This window comes from Coregonus lavaretus (assembly GCF_964263955.1).
Source record: "Coregonus lavaretus genome assembly, chromosome: 6".
In the NCBI taxonomy this organism is placed as follows: domain Eukaryota; kingdom Metazoa; phylum Chordata; class Actinopteri; order Salmoniformes; family Salmonidae; genus Coregonus; species Coregonus lavaretus.
Window position 1 is genome coordinate 33,430,711 of NC_139993.1, and position 6,000 is coordinate 33,436,710.

Here is a 6,000-nt window from a genome sequence, read left to right on the forward strand (position 1 = left end):
AGGACCTCTATACCAGGCGGTGTCAGAGGAAGGCCCTAAAAAATGGTCAAAGACTCCAGCCACCCTGTTCTCTCTGCTACCGCATGGCAAGCGGTACCGGAGCACCAAGTCTAGGTCCAAAAGGCTTCTTAACAGCTTCTACCCCCAAGCCATAAGATTCCTGAACATCTAATGAAATGGCTACCCGGACTATTTGATTTGATTTTATCAACTGTACCTATTTCATCACTTATTCTTCTCTCCACAGGTGAGACTGTTAAGAAACATGAGGTACAGGCCAAGAACAAGTTTGTCTTTGTTTGTCTTGGCAAATACAAAGAAGTCAGAGTTCTGGAACATTGATTATAGCATGTTCTGTATTTTGAAAAATCATGTCTTGATCAGTGCAAGTTGGGTGTGTTGTTTACACTGAGTGTACAAAACATTAGGAACATCTGCTCTTTCCATGACATAGACTGACCAGATGAAAGCTATGATCCCTTATTGATGTCACTTCAATCAGTGTAGATGAGGTGAAGATACAGGTTAAAGTAGGATTTTTAAGCATTGAGACATGGACTGTGTATGTGTGCCATTCAGAGGGTCAATGGGCAAGACAAAATATTTAAGTGCCTTTCAATGGGGTATGGTAGTAGGTGCCAGGTGCACCGGTTTGAGTGTGTCAAGAACTCTAACGCTGCTGGATTTTTCACGCTCAACAGTTTCCCGTGTGCATCAAGAATGGTCCGCCACCGCCACCCAAAGGACATCCAGCCAACTTGACACAACTGTGGGAAGCATTGGAGTCAACATGGGCCAGCATCCATATGGAACCCTTTCGACACCTTGTATAGTCCATGCCCCGACAAATTGAGGCTGTTCTGAGGGTAAAAAGGGGGTGCAACTCAATATTAGGAAGGTGTTCCTAATGTTTTGTTCACTCAGTGTATACCGGAAGCAGTCGGTCAGATATCTAGTATGCTGTATTGAGTAATAGTTTCAAAGCAGCATTAATAAGTGTAATAGCTCGCTAGCACAGTGGGGAGAACAAGTACACTGCTCAAAAAAATTAAGGGAACACTTAAACAACACAATGTAACTCCAAGTCAATCACACTTCTGTGAAATCAAAATGTCCACTTAGGAAGCAACACTGATTGACAATACATTTCACATGCTGTTGTGCAAATGGAATAGACAACAGGTGGAAATTATAGACAATTAGCAAGACACCCCCAATAAAGGAGTGGTTCTGCAGGTGGTGACCACAGACCACTTCTCAGTTCCTATGCTTCCTGGCTGATGTTTTGGTCACTTTTGAATGCTGGCGGTGCTTTCACTCTAGTGGTAGCATGAGACGGAGTCTTCAACCCACACAAGTGGCTCAGGTAGTGCAGCTCATCCAGGATGGCACATCAATGCGAGCTGTGGCAAGAAGGTTTGCTGTGTCTGTCAGCGTAGTGTCCAGAGCATGGAGGTGCTACCAGGAGACAGGCCAGTACATCAGGAGACGCGGAGGAGGCCGTAGGAGGGCAACAACCCAGCAGCAGGACCGCTACCTCCGCCTTTGTGCAAGGAGGAGCAGGAGGAGCACTGCCAGAGCCCTGCAAAATGACCTCCAGCAGGCCACAAATGTGCATGTGTCTGCTCAAACGGTCAGAAACAGACTCCATGAGGGTGGTATGAGGGCCCGATGTCCACAGGTGGGGGTTGTGCTTACAGCCCAACACCGTGCAGGACGTTTGGCATTTGCCAGAGAACACCAAGATTGGCAAATTCGCCACTGGCGCCCTGTGCTCTTCACAGATGAAAGCAGGTTCACACTGAGCACATGTGACAGACGTGACAGAGTCTGGAGACGCCGTGGAGAATGTTCTGCTGCCTGCAACATCCTCCAGCATGACCGGTTTGGCGGTGGGTCAGTCATGGTGTGGGGTGGCACACCATGTGCTCGCCAGAGGTAGCCTGACTGCCATTAGGTACCGAGATGAGATCCTCAGACCCCTTGTGAGACCATATGCTGGTGCGGTTGGCCCTGGGTTCCTCCTAATTGTCATGAGCCTCTCACTCCACCGGGTTACCACCTTAATTTTCTTCCACTCTGCTCACCACTCTCTCTACTCAGCCTAACTAGCTCCACCTGTCCTTGCTCTGCTCTGCTCTAATTACTCTGCCAGCTGCGCTGCATTACCCACTACCTCTCCCAGTATTTAAAGCCCTGTCTTTCAGCTCTCCTTTGTCAGATCGTCTGCAAAGCTCACACCCGGAACCTGTTTGCTCGCGCTTCTGGCTCACCCTGGTTTTGTGTTCCCGGACCTGCCTGATGTTTGGATACTCTTCTGCCCCAGGAGATCCAGACCTGCTTTTTGCCATAACGACTCCTGACTACTCTTCGATCCCGGTAACTCTGACCAGCCTTCTGCCTTGCTACTACGTATTTGGATTTCCCTTGAACTGTACTGCTGCCTTGTTTCATCCGCCCTGTTGTGTCTGTGTCTCCCCCCCCCCCAGGACTTCTGGACCACCCACCACCGGCTTCATAGGACGCATCGCTGCCACTGGGGGGGGGCACAGACCCAGCACATTGGACGGGATCCCTGTTACCCCTGGAGCCTTCACTCACTCCCTACTTCCCTTTTCCCTTAAGTTTTAATAAACTTTCTGGTGTGACGCAATTGTGGTCCTCTGGTCGTCTGTCTGAACCGTGACAGTACGATCTGACCATTATGGACTCAGCGCACACTTCCCCCGACATGGAGACCGACGAGCATGAGCAGCAGTTCCAGCAGCAGCAACAACAACTCGCCATGATCATTCAACTCCTCACCAACCTTACCCCAGCCAGTCTGCCCACCAGCCCTGCCCCCGAGTTACCTGCCCCGGTCATTGCAGCCGCTGCTCCGGAACCCAAGATTGGAAACCCCGAGCGGTTCAACGGCGATTCAACCCAGGTCCGACCATTCCTGACTAGCTGCCGACTTCAGTTCTCCTTGCAGCCAAGGACCTTCGCCACGGAGGGGGCTAAAGTTGGGTATGCCATCACTCACCTGACGGGCCGAGCTCGACTCTGGGGAACAGCAGAGTTCGAACGTCAAACCCCCGCATGTGCAACCTTCGACCTGTTTGCTGAGGAGATGCTGAAGGTGTTTGACCTGGATTCACCAACCGCAGAGGCGTCTCGTGAACTGTTCAGTATTCGACAAGGCAGACGTACAGTCGCAGACCATTCCATCGACTTCCGAACCCTGGCTAGACGAAGTTCTTGGAACACACCATCGTTGGTGGACGCGTTCTTCCATAGTTTGGCTGACTATATCAAGGACGAGTTGGTCTCCCATGAACTGCCTTCCACTCTTGATGAAGCCATCGCACTGACTGTCAGGATCGACAGAAGGATACAGACCCGTCGTCGTGAGAGGGGGCGCCAAGGTCCACCTACTACCGGCATTCGGAGAGATCCGACTGGGCTCCTGTCATCTACTGCCACTCACCCAGGTCAGCTTGATCAGTCTGAGCCTATGGAGATTGGGCGAGCCTCTCTCACTCCTGCAGAGCGCCAGCGCCGCTTCACCTCAAACCTCTGCCTCTATTGTGGAGGTGATGGACATCGTGTGGTAACCTGCCCTTTAAAGGGCCGAAGCTCACCGGGCATAGGGGGAGTCCGGTTGAGTTCAATGACCATCCAGTCCTCCGACCGCAAACCCCTGCTGCAAGTTCACCTCCGCCTCTCTGACTCAACTCACACCCTGGCTGCTCTGGTGGATTCTGGCGCCGAAGCCAACATAATGGACATCAAGCTGGCACGCCAACTGGGACTGGAGAACCTCCGTTTGACACCTCCTATTCCTGCCCGGGCACTGGACGGACACTTACTCGGATCGGTCACTCATGTCACGGCCCCGGTCTCGATGGGTCTGTCCGGAAACCATCAAGAAACTATCCAGTTTCACCTGCTCCCCTCTCCAGGCCAACCCCTCATCCTGGGTTACCCATGGCTCCGCCGGCACAACCCTCAGCTCGACTGGGTGACCGGGGTGATCAGGGAGTGGGGAGAGGACTGCCACCGAACCTGCCTGCTTGCTGCCGCACTACCCCCTCGGCCAGTACCTACTAACTCCGCTCCTGACCTCTCCAATGTCCCAGAATGCTACCATGGTCTCAGAGAAGTGTTTAACAAAGCAAGAGCCACATCTCTGCCCCCTCACCGACCGTACGACTGTGCCATCGACCTCCTCCCTGGAACAGCCCCTCCAAAGGGCCGTCTTTATTCGTTGTCTGCTCCTGAAAGAAAGTCCATGGAGGACTACATCAATGGCTCTCTGTCCGCAGGATTAATCCGTTCATCTTCATCTCCTGCTGGTGCTGGCTTCTTCTTTGTGGGGAAGAAGGACGGATCTCTTCGCCCCTGCATCGACTACAGGGGACTCAACGACATCACAGTGAAAAACCGTTACCCTCTGCCTCTGCTCACCTCTGCTTTTGAGTTGCTCCAGGGAGCCACTGTTTTTACCAAGTTGGATCTCAGAAACGCTTACCACCTAGTGCGGATCCGGGAGGGAGATGAATGGAAAACCGCATTCAATACACCAACAGGCCACTACGAGTATCTGGTTATGCCTTTTGGACTCACCAATGCTCCTGCTGTGTTCCAGGCTCTAGTGAATGATGTACTGCGGGACATGTTAAACAAGTTTGTCTTCGTTTACCTGGATGACATCTTAATCTACTCCAGAAACCTGTCTGAACACACCCGCCATGTCCAGCAAGTCCTTCACCGTCTTCTGGAGAATTCCCTCTACGCCAAGGCAGAGAAATGTGAGTTTCACGTCAAGACAGTGGCCTTCCTGGGGTACATAGTGGCAGAGGGAAGTATCCAAATGGATCCTGCCAAAGTATCAGCAGTCACTTCATGGCCAGTTCCGGAGAACAGAAAGAAGCTGCAACAGTTTCTGGGGTTTGCTAACTTCTATAGAAAGTTTATCCGGAACTACAGTACCGTTGCTGCCCCTCTCACTGCTCTAACCAGCACCAAGCAACCCTTCACCTGGACCCCAGCAGCCGACAAAGCCTTCAGTACCCTCAAGGTGAGGTTCACCTCCGCTCCCATCCTCCAGATGCCTGATGTGGACCGGCAATTCATTGTGGAGGTGGACGCCTCGGATGTGGGAGTTGGTGCTGTGATTTCTCAGTGGGCTGCGGAGGATAGGAAGCTCCATCCCTGTGCCTTTTTCTCACGTCGGTTGTCCCCCTCTGAGTGCAATTACGACATAGGGAACCGTGAGCTGCTGGCTGTGAAGCTTGCCTTGGAGGAGTGGCGTCACTGGCTGGAGGGGTCCACCATTCCATTTCTCGTTTGGACCGATCATAAGAACTTGGAGTACATCCGCACGGCCAAACGGTTGAACTCCAGGCAGTCCCGCTGGGCCCTGTTCTTCACCAGGTTTAATTTCACTCTGTCATACCGGCCTGGATCACGCAACACCAAGCCAGACGCCCTCTCCCGTCAATTCCAGAAGGATGACACCCCCTCCAAGGACCCTGTGTCGATTCTGCCAAGTCCCTGCATCGTAGCAGCTCTGACCTGGGCTGTTGAGGAACAGGTGCTGGAAGCTCTCCGTAACCAGCCAGGTCCCAGCACTTGCCCAGCTGACCGCCTTTTTGTCCCTGAAAACCTGAGGTCCCAGGTCGTTCAGTGGGGACATGACTCCCGCCTAGCTTGTCACCCTGGCTCCACCCGCACTTACAACCTGCTCGCCCAGAGGTTCTGGTGGCCCTCTCTGAGAAAGGATGTACGGGAATTCGTCCAAGCCTGCCCCATCTGCAACCAACACAAGTCGTCCTGCCAGCCCCCAGCCGGATTGCTGCAGCCCCTGCCTGTGCCCAGACGTCCCTGGTCTCACATCGCCCTTGACTTTGTCACGGGGCTGCCCCCTTCAAGTGGCATGACCGTCATTCTCACCATAGTTGACCGATTCAGCAAGATGGCACACTTCATTCCCCTCCCCAAGCTCCCAACCGCCAA